The sequence below is a fragment of the Struthio camelus genome, chromosome 1, assembly GCF_040807025.1.
Source record: "Struthio camelus isolate bStrCam1 chromosome 1, bStrCam1.hap1, whole genome shotgun sequence".
In the NCBI taxonomy this organism is placed as follows: domain Eukaryota; kingdom Metazoa; phylum Chordata; class Aves; order Struthioniformes; family Struthionidae; genus Struthio; species Struthio camelus.
The window spans coordinates 89,967,758-89,984,700 of record NC_090942.1 but is presented as its reverse complement, the minus strand read 5'-3'; positions in this window follow the sequence as shown (position 1 = coordinate 89,984,700).

Below are 16,943 nucleotides of genomic sequence, written 5' to 3'. Positions count from 1 at the left end.
ACTTTCCAGGAAAGAGTGCTTGAATAGCCAGCATGTCAAAAGCCACAACCTCTGTTTTTTAAAGATGGACCTATTGTCCTATTGTCACTTCAAGAGGAACTAACCCCTTCAGAAAGGGTGCCAGATCTTGGAGCCATTGCTCCAAATTTAGCAGACATAGTTGGGAGTTCTTACCTTTTCCAGGGCACAGCCTTTTTTTTTTTTTTTCCCCAGGCATTAGAGGCAGTAGTTTCCTGGTTTGCCACAGGGCAATTTAAACCATTTAAGATACTGTTTTGTCAAGCAATGGTGTGATCTCAGAGGAGGTTGTGTGTTGGGAACCCTGCTTCATATCACAAGTAGGATCTTGTGAGAATTTTTCTCCTCCTTAGAAAGACTCTTAACTCTTGCCCCGAAGACTCTCACAGGACTTCTGGCTCCCTTGTTCCACCACACTGTGAGGAAGCTGTGCTTTGAACCAAGTGTCTGCTTCTTTCCACCACTACTTTGAGAAACTTTCAGTTTCTGGGCAGATAACTTTATTATTAGACTGCATTCCATGAGCAGTACTAGGAGAGGCAGCATGAGAAAGAATGCATTTGCAGTAGCAAATGTGACTGTCTCCCAAAAAGAATGAGCAACTCATCAGGGGTAAAAGACATTGTACAAGACAAGTACAGGGCATAATGAAAAGGGCAGCCTCTAAATGAAAAAGAGCCATTTCTTGGCTCTAAGGAAGCCTTTCAAAATCTTTTTTTTTTCACTTTCTCCTCACTCTCCTTCCTTTACATCTTCTTTCTTTGCCTTTCTGCACTTTTTCATTACAACAATGGTCCCAGATTCTTTCTTTCATCTTCTCAGGGTCCTGAGTGCACTAATAGGCCTTAATGGCTCTGTCCAGCCTCACCTGGAGCCTCTACCCCCACTTTCTGTCCATTCATTAGGAACAGGCCTGGATCTTCAGTCCTTATCTGAGGTATTTGCAGGTGTACCTCTCTCCAGCTCTAGCTCCATCTCCAGCTCCATCTCCAGCTCCAGCTCCCTCACCGTCACAGCTACACCTGGCCATGGACCCTGTTGATCCAGACTGTGGCCTGCAGACTGACTTCCTAGCTTGACTTTGGACCTCCCTCATCTTTCTGGACTTTTGTGGCAATCACTGGGCTGTGTCTGACCCTGGTTGCTTGTCATCAGACCTAATTCTGACCCTGACTTGCTGACCTGCATTCCCAGCTTGACATTGGACCTGCATCACAATCATGGACTTGCCTGATGATCTGGATTCTTGACTGACCTTGACTACTCTGCTTAGGCCTGCCCTGCTTGCAGACCTTGGTGAATAGTGGCTCCGCTTCTAGCCCCCATCCCTTAGGAAGCAACTGGAACTTGCTGCTCCCTGAAAGTTAGCTTGGGCTTTCTTGAGCCCCAACCTGAACTCCATGAAGCTAAGCCCCCAGCTGAGTAGGGCCTTGCCCCTGTAACCCCATCTGAGGGAGCAGCCGGGCTCTGAGTGCTGATCACTGCACAGTGCAGATGTCTACCCAGCCCCAGGATTGTGAGTGAACCACCTTCCCCAAGGCTGCTCAACCTCTGGTGCTCCTCAGGGCTGGCTTGGACTCTTCTCTTCAAGCCCAACTGACTTCTGATGTTCCCAGGGCCAGCTTCGACCTTCTGCTCAAGCCCGCCCAGCCTCCAAAGCTTCACATGAATGATATGGACCCTTCCCCTCAAGACCACATGGCCTTCAAAGCTCCTTATGGGCAGCTTGAACCCTGCAACCCTCCATGGTAAGGACCTGCCTCATGATCATGGACTTGCCTGATGATCTTTTGGCTGACCCTAACTACCCTCCCCAGGCTTGCCCTGCCTATCTGGCTCAGGGGCTGCGTGAACTGGGCCCTGGCTGGTGATGACCCTGCCCTGTAGGCCTTGTTATCATGTTTGGCTACTAGCTCCCCATCCCTTAGGAAGCAGCCAGCCATTGCTGCTCCCTGACATGTTTCTTTTCATTCCTCTTCTGTTTTTTCCCTTTTTCCTTTCCAAAGCCTATCTTCTATGTCCATCTCCCATCTCCAACTTCTTTTGTCTATCCTCCATCTCATTTTCTGTCTTTATTTGCCCCTCTCACCCGCTCTCTTCAGCTCCTCCTCTTACCTGCTGATGGACTGTTTCCCTGGCTTTTCAGTGCAAGGAAGGCATTAGAGTAGACTAGGCAGTAAGTGGCCAGGAACATGGCTATGAGATAGATTGTAAATCCCAATGAAAGCATCAGAGTTGGATTACCCCTCATCCAAATATCCTGTCCAGCAGGAGACACTTTTGCTCCTCAGCCTTTTGAGTTAATGGAGTCAGAATTTCTCTAGCACTACAGTCTTCCCTGGGGCATATTGTGACATCACTGGACTCTCTGGTATACAAAGATTTTATACTCTGTTAGGCAGAAACACTACGGACTTTGCCTTACAGCTAGCTAAAAAGATTCTAAAACAAGTGAAGAAAATGAAAGCTTTTGTGGACCTGTGAGAGTATGCTTTTTGTTCAAAGTTAAAAAGAGATAAAATGAGAGAGACCTGCATATGATAGGATCATAACAATAATCATGACCTGATGTGAAAAATCATGCTTCATCCTGAATACTTTTGTAGCCACTCCTTAAAAGTAATGCCCACAAATAACTCTGAATGAAACTGGAAAATGGTATTTTATGAGGCTGATGCAGGTGGATAGGGGTGAGGAGAAAGGAAAACTGTTATGTGTTTCCCACTTCTGCACTTAACTAGTTACTAGTATTTTGTGCTGTTTGTGTTACACAGCCTCAGTGGAGAGAAATAAATTAAAAAAAAAAATCAAATAACAAGTCTGTGTTTTAAAATGTCCTCTAGATGGTGATCTGGCACCATCAGTGCAGAAACAGAGGCTCTTACGAAGCACTTATTCTGTCCGTGAAAAAAAAAAAGTTAACTCATGTCATATTTACCCCTTGCCATTCACCTTTGCTGGAACGAAACTGCTCACTTCTATCTGGACTACGTTTTAGGAATCTGATGATGACTTTCCACTACGTAGCCTGGGGAATAATTCCCTAATTATTTTCAAACTCACATTTAACTCCACTATCATTTGCTGTACCAAGTATCTTCCACACTTCCTGAATTTATAGTCAGCTTTATGTTATCACTGACTGTATTGTCCCTTTCTCTGCCTACTCTTAATAATGGTATTTCTGTTCAACATCTTCACTTTTTTTCTGAAGTGCTCAAACCTATCTGGAATTTAGGCTTGTCAAATCAAGATAATAATTCTTCCAGGCCTGTGAAACTCAGTGCAGGACGTTGAGACCTCTATGCCAGGTTGTGGTCCTGGGTCTTCTTCAGCTTGCTGTCCAAAACATTCAAAGGATTTTTCCAGATAGTCTTCAAAAGATTTTACGCTTAGTCTACAGAGTGGTGATCAGAACAAGATTTCAGGAACTTAAGATTAATTTTTCAGAAACACTCACTGAGCTGAATGGAATACTTAGCTGTGTAAATTTCTCAGATACTATCCCCTACTGAGTGGTGTGTCATATGGAGTGAGATCAATATTCCAAGTATTAGTAGGTATATTCCTTAATACAGAGGAAGACAGATGGCTCAACAGACCTGAAGGCAGAGCTCATTGTACAGGGTAAGAGCGAGTGGGATAGGAACATGGAATTTTCAATCCTGCAGTACCTTGTAAAGTAACTTCCCAGGGTATGCTCCCTGCAGTGTTCTCTGTGGATCTAAAGGAATCTGTACCCAAGTCTGTGTAAGACTGTATACCTAAGGTGTTGTGCATTCCTTGCAAGGAATGTGAAATACTTTTGCAGCCCTCACCTGCACCTCTGAAATTCTTTATTTAGCCAAAGTAGGTAAGTAAACAGATCCCAGATCTGGAAACTTATACTAGTACTGAGGTCATGGCGACATATTTACTCTGGCATATATCTAGGTTCCTGCCTCAACAAGGCACCCTGTTACAGGGCAGTTGCTTATACATCTTTTCTTATTTGGCATTAGTGTTGTGTGTGGCTCAGTTAATGAGGCAGATTAGGTAACCAAACTGTTTTAAATACAGAGATTTGTTAAGTTACTTTTCTGATGGGTGAGTTTTGGATCCAGTTCAAAGTGCAGTCACACAAACACTGATCTGGGGCTAGGCAGTAGAAACAAACGATTGCAGAGGAAAAGAGGATGGCTAGGCTGCCCTTGCACGAGCACTGTACACTATAAAGTTAATAGGAAGCTGTGGCCTTAAAAAGAGCCAGGGCAAGTATGCAAACCTCCCCTAAGTTTAAAGAGTTCTAACTCTAGTTTTCCTTCACTCATGGTTACATATGTTTTTCAACAAAGAATAAGTGTAACTGAAATAGAAAAAAGATGTACTGAGATGCAATGCAGAATGACAGAGCTTTAAGCTAATAACAGGGCTCCTTAAACACAGCTCCACAGCTGAAGAGTTTGTAAAATCAGAAAGCAAAAGTCCTAAAAAAAAAAGAAAAAAAGAAAAAAAAAGAACAGAACTGAACTGTCTAGCAAAGGGGTTATTACTCAGCATTGCTGTCAGTAGCAGGATATTCAGCTGTCCCTCTCAGACCGTGTGTGTGTGTTTCTTGAGGATCCTCCCTGATACAAAGTGGTTTGCATGTGTATATGTGTATGTGCGTGCGTGTGGGTGTGAGTACTTCTGTCTATTCAATTTTGATGCATTCAGCATAAGAAAGAGTAAAAGAGGTTGAAAGGAAAGAGTTAAAGTCTTGACTTTTTTTCACTTCAGTTCTATTCCTATAATGAAATCACACTTCTTCAGCGCTGCCACCCTGTATGAAGGCAGAGATTCCTCTATATTATACACATCTATGCACAATAGATTAATTCTACTGATGAAAAATAAGCCTCTAACTAAATAACTAAGTCAATAACTAAACAAAATTAGATCAAAAATTATTTTTAGGTGTAAATAAGCCTAAGAGACAAGTAGAGTTATAAGTGATAAATGAATAGTAATGTTTAAGAAAGGAAGGATGATGTTAGGGTACAGCATGGAGAAGGAAACTCTCCTGATTATAGCACTGAAGAAGAAATAGAATAATGTAGGTAATTTGACATTATTGGATACTGTGTTTGAGCTAAATATATGTTGAAATGAATCTTTTGGGGCTTGGGCTGCCCTGGTCTGCACACTGGCAGGTTAACACCACTCTGCTTCTGAAAAAGATTGGCTTCCATTTACATCTCACTTCACCTCTCCTGGTCCTTCTCTCATCACAGCTTGTTCTGCTTATAGCCACACTAACTGTACAGGACAATTGATTCCTGCCTACAGCTGCCCTTTTCTAACCAGACCAAGAGACACAGCTGCATTTCTGTACCCAGCAGAGTGGTTTCTTGGTGTAGGCCAAAGGACTGCACTTGGATGCCTCTCAAGTAGACCCTCTGACATAGAAAAGTAGTTTAGCTGAATTTTCCTCTCCCTACAGTGGATCCAGAGGGGTGAGGGGTGAGCTACGCATGAGAAAGATAAAGAAATGAAAACAATTGGATAAACCAGTGCCATAGCAATAATTTCTCCTTCTAGGGGATTTTATTTCATATTTCATGCTTTCCTGCCTTAGCTAACTCGGCAATGTGACCCAGTGTGAGGTGCAAAGCAAATCAAAATATCCAAGCCAGTACAGCATATTGGCTACTGCTGTCAGATTGGGCTGGGGGGGAGGGGGATAAGACAAACTAGTTAATGTATGCTTTTTCCCCTGCCAGGCTGAAAGAGCTGGTGCATGAAATCTAGTAAAGCAGCTCTCCGGTCCAGTGAAGCACAGGACCAGTGGCAGCACCAGGAAGGTTATCGCTGTCTACATCAGATGACTCCCCTATGTGAGGTCAAAACCCCACTGGATTTGTAATGGGGAGGTGGAGGAGGCTGTAAAGTCATTCCCAAGATGGAGCAGTGAGGGCCTTGAGGCAAGAAGGAGCCAATGGAGGGAAGAAAGGAAATGGACCGAAAGATCATAATCAGTGAATTTCTGCATCCTACCCCTGGGCTGTACTCCTCAGAGGACAGGATAGTGCCAAGCAACTAAAGACACACCCACTGGCTGATTTTGATGCCGCAGATCAGAAAACTGATAGCGACAGAGAACTTGGGGGACACTCCAGCCTGTAATGGGGGACTCTGGAACACTAGTGAGAGTAGATTTGGGAGTAACCAGAACTAGAAAAAAAAGAGAGTAGGGTAAGAGTGAATATCCCAGAAGAGAAATAAGTGGAGGGATGCAAGGCAGGAAAAATAGGAATTGGCAGAAGTTTTTTGGGACCACAGGGCTGGACATAGCTGGACAGCTGCAAGACAGGAATGGTGGATATTGGAAGTTCTGGGTTTGAAATGAACGAAGTGCTGCAAGTCAGACCACAGGCTGTTGTGAATGGAGGCAGCCAGAAAGTGTGGTGAAGTGACTGCAGACAGTTTGAGTTCTGACTACTGATCTGGTGTTGCAGGAGTCAACAAGTGCACTGCTAAGTCTGAACAACTGGTTCCCCTCTGGCAGACAGTCCCTTACGTTTTTCTATCAATCATGCTTATTATCAGGACGCTAAGTAGTTCTGCTGGAATCTGTTTTTCATGACTCGCATATGCATTCCACATCCAGGTATGCACTCTCTCTCTTTGCTTTCTCATGCAGAATTCACAGCTTCTAAGGTCATCAGTACACAGTGTACTAGGGAAGGAGGGGTAAAAAGGGGCAAAAACCTGGGGGGGGGGGGCGGTTTCAGAACACGGCCCTTTTACATGACTAATACTGGATTCTGAAAATGAAAATGTCCTGCTTTTTCTAATATAGTAGATGCCGGAAGACAGGTGCATTCTTCCAATGCAAGAGTGGAGTGTAAGACTCCAGCTTGCATCTATCTCACCATGCACAGTAACAAGAAATAGAAAGCTCCTAAGGTACAGTGAAGGTAACAATGTCTGGTAACAATGGTTACTTCAGATATGTGCAGATTAGCTTTCCACTGAAAAATAGGCTGTAATTCCACTTTCTCTTCTCATTCCCTGTTTGTGCCATTTCTGTTTTCATCTTTAATTGCCTTGATTGTTTTTAATTATTTAAAATAATAACAGTAGAAGCATAAGGAAGGTACCTAGTATGACTTATGGAAAAGGAAATAAGACTGTCTACAGAGCTTCAAACTTGGGTCTGTCTCTCATTGAGGTAGCAGCTTTGAAAATTATATGGCATTTATAATTTGTGATGAAGAAAAGTAGTTTGGTTTTTACTCAAGACGCTAAGTCAAAAGTGACTTGGGAACTTAGAAATATGTACAAAACATTGACAAATAATTGGACTTAGCATTTTACATGCTTTAGAAAAATGGTAGGCCTTAAGGCCCTAAGCCATCTCTCCAAAATTTAGATGCATAATTGTTAGTTGTTCGAACCTGTATTAGTCACCTAGCGTTCCTTTATAGCAAGAGGAGAGCAAGAGTCACCTCCAGGGGATGACCCTTCCCAGACAGCACAAACAGCTGTATGAAGACTGGATAAATTATGCTGTGGATTAAGTCAAACTTAGCTAATTTTTAAATATCTGGATTTTGGTCAGCTGAGCACCTCTCCTTGGAATTTTGAAAAAATGAATTCAGTTGAAGGAGAAAGTCTGTTCCTACAACTGGTAGCTCCTAAATCAGACTACTCAATTGGCAGGCCCCTCTCCCTTAAATGGATGAAGAACCCGGTGCCTTTATCACCAGCAGTGGAGACAGTGTAGCCTAACAAGAAGAAGCAGTCTCCCAAACAGCAGCTTTAGCTGTTGAAGCACCTTTCTGTCTGACATGTCAAGCCCCACATCACTTATCTCAGTATCTCTGTGGCAATCATCAACCACCTTCCTATGCTAGCAATAAAATTTGGAATCTTCTTTACAATGGTTTTATTATGTTTACTTTAAAACATTCCTATGGTTTTGTTCTAAAGTACTTCAGGACGCTGGCCAAATTTAGACACAAGGTAAAACAAAACTGCGTTAAAGGAGGTTCGGGTTCTTATACCCATTCATTCAGAAAGCCACAGTTCTTAAGCAAATTCTTAATAAAATTAAGAAATTATCTATAAGACTGTAAAAAACACAATCTGGGAACTTTCTGTTTTCCTTCTCCTCTCTGAATCTGCTAGCTTAATATTTTCAAGGTTCTTTTTTTCATAAAGAAATCTAAAAAGTCACACATTAAAAAGCCTGCAAAATTCAGGGATTCAGTCCAATGCCTTGCTGCAGGATGCATTGCTTGTAGTCAAGATATGTTCCATTTCCATGGAATCTACATGTATGTCCCCTGTTTTTGGTTCACCATCAGTATATAAGTTAGATATTGATAATTTTTTTCATTTGTGGTCTATGGTCTGTGTGGGAAAAGATACAATTTCATGATTATTTAATTAAAGTAATGAACATCCTTAGTAATTATTATTTAGTAAGTTAATATATATCATTATGGCAATGGAATGAGGCCTCTACATGGGTGGATGCTACATATAGCTGGAGTTCTTTCTAATGAGGATGTGAAGCAACTCTCCATGTGCCTACAGATATGGCAGAGAAGATGAAGGACACAGCTATCTTGGGAATGCAAAAAGTCATTAGGTGCATTGTCAGGGTCCTGCATTCATTCCTCCCCAGGCAAAACATCAGTGACATTTTTCTGACATGTTTTCTTTATGAATGGGCAATTATACTAGATTCTGTCTTAATTTCTCTTGAACCTGTTCCAGAGTTGACCGCATGATGTAACTATTCATTTGATAAGCTACACAAATCACTGCTGCAATCTCTTTCCAGGCTGTAATTTGGTTTGGGATAAATGAGGGCAGTAAAATGATAAGACTGAGAGCCAAAGACAATTAAGTTGTTTGAAAGAAAGGCTGTAATGGTTCACTGCTGCCAAAGGTGTTACTGTGAACTGCCCCTGAAGCTGCAAGATCTCTGTGTCATGCTATATATATATATTTCAGTCACTCTTACTAGCAAGGAAGAATATTTAGTATTCAGAGAACTAAATAAACAAGTAACTCTGTGTTTAAAAAATTAAATATGACTAGTAAGATTATTATTATTATTTTAATATTTTATAAATAGCCATGGAACGCTGTATGTTAATCCCAATGACTTTCACTTCCAAATTTGCCATGAAATAGATAGCATTCTAGTTTCTTTCCGTTCAGAGAAGTTCCGTTCTTCCACTCTCCACTGGAAATCCACTATTTCTTGCTTCTGTATTCAAAAGCCTGTTTGCGAAACTAACTTAGTGTAATGAAACAGGCAGATATAAGGGATTCCCACTGCCCCTTTAAATATAACTGAATCCTGATTTTGAAAAGAAGTGAACTGCAAAATACCAATGGCTTCATTTACAGTCAAGATTTTTCTTAAGTAGTATCTGCATGTGTATTGGCTAAGTGGGAGTATTACAAATAGTCTTCAAGGTGTCTGACACAGGTAAATTACACAATATAGAACTCTAGAATTATTTTTTTGTTTTCACTTTGTTTTCACTTTGTCAAACCACAATTGAGTGTTTCAATATTATGGCTTGGTAAATAATTTGAATTGTGTAAGCAGAGGTGTCTGGAGAGGGAGAGAGAAATATCTGCATCCCACTGTAAAGCCTTTTGAGTGAGAGGACTGCTTGGCAGGATGGACTGGACAAATAATGGTTACAAGTGCAAAGATATGATCTTAGATGTTTTGCACTATCTGCATCTTCTCTAATGTGCCTGATCTTCTCTTTATCTACCTCTTTTAAAGCTGGGGCCCTCCCTTCTACTGATATTTCTTTCAAAATAAACATATACTGATACTGCCAACAAATTACATTTCCTGCTTATAAGGCAAGTGAGCATGTTCTGAAAGTGTAGTTATGGTAGAAGTATTCCCTAGTATCGTAATCCTTCTATGCTTTCTCAGAGAGCAGAACTGGCCAGAATGTATGTTCTTCCCATAATACTCTTGATAATGAGATGCCCAATCTCTAATCTGATCTATGCGTTCTGGAATGTGAACCATACTCATCGCTGTGGCACTTGGGCTCAGCAATATGTTGAGTTTCTTTGTGTATGCCTTCCAGTCTAGCCCTAGGAAACAAATAGCAGAAACTGTTTTGAAGATTTTTCACTGTTGTTCTTCCTTCGTTCCAAAGATAGCAGAATCAAAAGTGTTTTTGTTGGGATGATCTCCAAAGGTGGGGAAGTTCAAAAGTCTTATATTTAGTAACTTATGTGACTGCACTCTGAGCTTATTTTCATGTTAAATTAAAGTTGAAAACCCTATGGTTCTGTATAATTAAAAGGTATGTTCCTAGTGTTTTCTCCCCATGACTTCCTAGTTATAATTTTAAAATTTTGCTGTTTCTACACAATATAATAAATATTAATATTAATAGAAAAAATATTTTGTATATTTTCATAGGAAAGGAGAGCATTATGCAGAGCATAGGCAATATTAAAGAACTGACACAAAAGATAACATTGATTCTAAAATAACAGAACTATATTTGCTTACTAGCAGTGAGAGGTATTCTAAAAATTGCAGAATGATTTATCTTTTATTAGTCTGATAGTAAGTAACTCCTATTTTTTTAAAGTCATTTGTTCTTTTGGGTAACGTTTCTATGTAAATCACTCCTCTAAAGTAGATAACTGGGCAAAAATCTCTGCCAATTTAAATGATTTAGTTTTAAATTTTTATATTATCATTTATTATCCTTTTTTTATCATTTCCTTATTTATAATAAATAAATATCTCACACAGGTAATGCATAAAACCAGAAGTAGTTGATAGACTCCCCCAATTTTTACTGGAATCATCACCCACATAACTTTCTGAAATACTCAACATTAGGCAGCACATGAACTAAAAATACAGTTAAGAGTTTGCATTGTACCCTGCCAATCAATACAGGTAGTTTGAGACATAGCTACAGTAGCCGAAGGAAATGTAACAGCGCAGTTAAGAAGTTTAGTGGTACAGTTTAAATTTATACTGTCAGTACCCCTGGCTGCTAGGTTTTTAAAAACAATGACTAACTATCAATCACCAGTTTCTGCTTGACCAGAATGTAACCTTTTCAGCACACTTTTTAACTAAAATGGCATGGAGGTGAAAATGTCCACGAACTAGCTGCAGAGCACTGCCTGGCTCTGCAAATCGGCAGGGTTTTGAAAACTGTGGGAATGACCCGACAAATGAAAGCCTACAGATTTTATAGGCATTAGTGATTACTGATTATATATTCATGCTTCCTATTCTGCATAAAGTTCTGATTACATTATTTTTGAAAAGGAAACAGATACCAGAGCTTCAGTAGTGGATGGTGAAAATGAAATTGTCTCAAACTGTTGGAAAAAGGAAATAAGTCTTAACTGAAGAAAGATTAAAAAGACTATAGAGTCCAAAATAAAAACAAGACCAAGACATGACATTACAAACACTTTTTGAAGACGGGAACCAAACCACAAAACTCATGATCTGATCTGCAACAGAAATAATTAGGTTTCAAGTTAAGTTAATATGGCATCAGATGAGAATGGATTGGGAGTCAATTGTAGTTGCCTTCAGAAGGTGCTTAAGAGGCAGAGAAAGCTTTCACACAGATAACACATTTCTCTGGCAATCCCACGTAGAGGAGGAGCCAAATGAAGTGAGTGTATTCAGTCAGCATTTCTTTCTCAGTAAACTTGGTGACTCCACAGGACAAATTATGGAAAAATGCCGTGGGTGCACAGGGGATGTTCAGGTGGAAAAATACTTTGTGGTCTTTCCTCAGGGTCTGGATGAAGGTCACCCAGACACTATATTCTTACAGCAGTGCTAGAGAAGTGCCCTCTGATCTTACAGCCTTAAAATCAGAAGATGGGCAAAGACATAGGCCCTAATGCTGGTTATTCTGCTGTGTTAACGGAAAATCAAGTATGTAGGAGCTTCATCTGATCTGATTTAGTATTTGTGAGAGTCCTACTCTCAGTCCCCCAAGGAGAGGTTGAGCTGGACACCTACGGGGGTCTCTTTTCTTAAGAAGTGTGATTCTACCATTGTATTTTCTGGAGAAAGATGGGTTTGAAGTTGCAGTGACTTTACTCTGAAATCATGAGGAGCAGGTGAGAAGTTACTTCTTCCTGACTATAAGTGTGGAGATTATACATACAAAGAGACATCAGATTGAAAAGCAGAATAGATTATAGGGGACTTGTATGTGTAGAGAAAGCTAGAAACGGTCTTTGATGGAGCAGGTTTACACTGTAGCCTGCAGTGGTGAGATATCTAGGCTAGCTTTAAATTAGCTGGCTTGGGTGGTACTAGCAGCATCAGTTAGTTTAAACTGAATCCTGTGCTGCTGTGGCTGCTTTATGGCAGGTTCCCATCCCAGTTCCTTTAGCTAATACATGGAGATGCTGCGGTGACTACAATGAAGTTGTACCCTGGGTGTGAATATATTCCAAATAGGCAATGGTTGAATTTATTTTGCAGAGGAACTATGGATACCTCTTAGGAAAACTGTAGTTTTTCAAGTGTTAAGGAAGATAAACTCTTCCTTTTCCCATGCAAATCTATGTCTTGCAAATTTATTTTAGCAAAATTCCACATCCTAGAACTTCATACATTTCAGTGCAGAAAGTCATTCAAAAAATAAATACTACAAAGTGAGGTTTTTCTTGTTGCCTAGGGCCATTCATTTACAATCAGTTTGACCAGAAATAGTAAATACAACTTTAGCATTTCACGTCTTGTAGGTACAATTTGTTGATTTAGGTATCACTTACTTAATTTATGAATATATCACAAACTGAGTAAGTTTGTAAGGAGTATTCAATGGTCTTCACAGGCGTTGAAAATATTAACATAAATAGAGCCGATTCAGGAAAAAAAACCGTGAAGAACAACAGGGTCACATTTATTAGACAGTTGATCACCTCCAATAACAGCTTTAGCTGGTGCTTGGAGAAGATTCCAGTGATGTGATTTTGACAGCTCTACAGTTCTAGCATGCATTAACAGCAGTAAACAGGTAGAGAACAGATACAGGAAGTTCACATATTGTCTAACAAAACATCATTTTTAAAGCGCTGCCAATTTTCCAGTCCTTAAGAGCACTTTTATAGATTCATAGCCTTTGAAAGGCTGCAGCCTCCCCTTGCTTAAAGCAAAGCCAACATCAAAACTAGATCAGGTCACTCAGTCTTGTTCAACTGAGTTTTAAAAATCTCATAGAATGAAGATTTCACAGCCTCTCTGGGCAACCTGTACCACTGCTGAACTCTCCTCACTGCATTGTTTGGATCTTGTTGCATATTGTCCTGTGTAACTCAGTAGAGTCTACCTCTGTCTTCTCTATAATGCCATTTCAGGTATTTAGAGACTACTATTGGATTTTCTCCTCTCTCTGCCTTAGTTTTCTCCAAGCTTAACACACTCAGCTCCCTCAGCCTCTCCTCACACACAGTGTTGTCCTTCTTAGTGGCCTTCTGTTTAACCTGCTCCCCTTTGCCAGTTTGCCAGGGAGCACAGCATTGAACAGTCTTCCAGATACAGCCTCACCCCTCTCAAATTGGGAGGAATAATAATTTCTCTTGACATGCTTGCTGTGCTCTGGTTAATGCAGCCTAGCATGTGGTTGACTTTCATTGCTGCAAGGGCACAATTCTGGCTCATGTTGAACTTTCTGTCCACCAGGACTCCTAGGTCCTTTTCTGCAGAGATGCTCCCCAGCCAGTCAGTCGCTAGCCTGTACTGATGAACACACTTTTTCCATCCAAGGGTACAGGAGCGTTTGTCTTTGTTGAACTCCATGAAGTTCCTATTGGCCCATTATGTCAGCTTGTCAAGGTCCCTCTGAATGGCAGCCTGCCCTCCAGCAGATCAACCACTCCCCACAATTTGGTGCCATCTGCAAACGTAGTGAAGATGACCTCTGTACTTTGAATGTATTTGTAAGAAAGCCATTAAAAATGAGAGTGAACTCTCAGCAATCCATGGAGCACAGAAGAATGTCAAAGGATACAATTCCACCTCTGCACCAGCTATGTTTCATAGCTAAGTAAGTTAAAAAACTAGTGCACTTGCTATGGGGAGTGTTAGGAATAACTAAAATAGAACATGCATCTCTATTTATTATTTGGTTGTTGGGCATTACATTGAGTCTTGAGCTTGTGTTTAGTGATAGTCAATGTACAGTGACCACATCTGGCATAAGGATCAGAACTGAATCAGGGAGAAACTACGCTCCTACTGAGCACCTTTTAATGCCACTTTGTGGTATCAAATTTGTACCGCTTCATTACGTTGTGACCTTTGTGTTGCATTACGTATACTCCTTTCGGCATCAGCAGGACTATTTTTGTTTCTCGCATATCATTTTGGATAATCTAAACAACAAAAGAAAGAAATCTTCGATTGAGATGTAGATTAAAGAAGTCTGAAATTTGTATTTAATTGCTTGGTCCATGCCCAGAGTGTGCCTGTAAAATGTCATGGATAATACCTGAAGAGGGAAAGGTAACTTTTTATTTCAAATTCTGTTCTCAGAAGCCCTCAGAAAGACTGAACCCTTTCTCTAATAATCTGTTTTCTAAAAGTGTACCCTATTCAGTTATATAAGTGAAGACCTTCTCTTCCTCCTTTAGGAACCTAGCTAGTGGTCACTGCAAACATATGCTTCAGGAGACTCTTGGTAATAGAAAAACCTCAAAAGTTCCTGGAGAAAAAATATCCAGAAGCAACTGGTTCAGCACTTTGACTCAGCCCAGGCAATGCCTGGAGTATATGCAAGTAACTGAAGATTTGCTTCCATTCAAAAGTTTAGAACTTTTGCTCTCTACCTGGTTTTTAATCAGTGCAGGTTTGTTTCGGGGAATAACTTTCTAGGACATTCGCCATTCTCAGAGGGGTGAATGGACACAGAGGGGACAGTGTCTCATTTTGATGATTCATCATGTTCTTAGTTATATGGTTGTAAAGACAAATTGTTTCTGCTATAGAGTAAAACTCAACTTAAAAAAAAAAACACCAATGGAAATGCAACTCTTCTGGCTCTTCAGGTGTCATGTTAGCTCAGGCTCATATTTAATTAGCTGATGAGGTCTAACTGGATAGCATGAATGTGAGCAAAGGCTCAACATATTGCAAAAAGTGAAAAAGAATTATAATGAAATGAAACTCTCTGATCCAGCACAGTGGTAAAACAACAAAATAAATGAATAAACATCAAATTTCTGGTTGTGACATAAGGCATACACACAGATAGCAGCTAAAGAGCCCAGGAAAATTCTTGCTGTTAGCATGCACTCATATACCTGTTTCTTTAAAAGTAGAATTCTGCATTATTAAATTGGGTGAAACCAACAGAATCTGAGGAAAAACAAAAATTCAAAGAAAGGAAAGAAATAAACCACCACAACCTCAACCATCAATTTACTATTGCAGCAGAAACAAAGAGAAAAATAACTAGATGGTAATAAATGAATAAATAAATTTTCAAATAAATATTGATAAATTATTTTAACATATACATTAAATAGAAAACAACCAGTTCCATCTTACTGGAGGTTTGTCACTTCCTTTCACAGTGCTGTCAAAATTTCATACAATGTTTAATTCAGTCCTTTCTTCCTGAATCAGTTCTGCTTTGCATACAGTACTTTTCAGTTTCTATCATAAAATTTTCCATGAGGTGTATAACAGTCCTTTTTCCAGAAGCATAGGTCAGTGAGTGCTACAGATAAGTCGAGTCTTTCTTAACTACTTTTGTACCATACCTGCACAGAAGGAACAAGTTTACTCACCCAGTAACACAATAACCTGAACCTTCCCCAGGCTGACTAACCAAAGCTGATGAACAACCAAAAACTTCCTCTGTCTATAGGCAAGTCCCTTAACAGATAGTCTTCTTGGAAGGATAATCTACCTGAGAGAAACATTTCTAGCCTCTCTACTCATATTTGGAGAAGATCTTTAAGTCTCTCTGCTTAGCATCAGGCTCTGATAAGTCACCTGATCAAAAGCCTTCCACTGGTTAATACAATAAACGTGGACTCCTTTGTCGCTTCTCTGCCAGACAATTTTGTAAGCAGCCTTTCAGATGCCTTAAATGGATATTACAATTTTCTACTGGCTATTTCTTTTGCATTGATGAAAGCAACAAGTTCACATAAGCAAAGATATTTGTTTCTATTTTAATACTACTTATGGGAGTGGTGGGTTGACCAAATTAATTTTTTAAGGCAACCAGTCAGAGCTGGCCTCTAACTGTGATGATCTCCTGTTGCTGCCAGAACTTTCACAAGAGGTCAAAAATTCACTAGGACAATCTTCAATACTGTAGTTTGAAGAGTAAGAAGCCCAAAAGCATTTGGAAGAGCTCTCAGATTGTGAGGGAAGGCAAATCCAAGGTCAAGCTGCGAAGTCAATCAGTGGGTCAGGGTCATGATCAGCAGAGTCTATAGCCAAAACCAAGCATAACTATAGCTGAACTAGAAACTAGTACTGCTATAATTGAAGACCCAGGCCTCAGTTTAAATGGGACTTCTGGGCCATAGACAGAAGAGTGTGTGGATGGAAAGCCCAGGTGATGCTGGTCAGGTCCATTAAGGCCTATTAGTGAACTCAGGGACCTGACAGTAGTCTCCCCTGTAAGAAAGGTGTATCCTCGCACCTTACAGGCATCTGTATTCGGAAGGGACTTATAGAGCATTTTAATTGCTGTGGGTTGACACAGGATTATTTCCAGGGACATAGAGACAGGGAACTGGGAAAGGGACATGGTATAAGAGACTTGGGACTGGGTGGAGGTGGTGGTGGAGTTCAGGCTGCCTATGAGATCTCTAGAGGCTGGACAGGCTTGGGAGCAAGCAGGTATGTTCAAGTCATCCTTGACAAGCCCTGGAAGCCAGGTGGGCTTCAT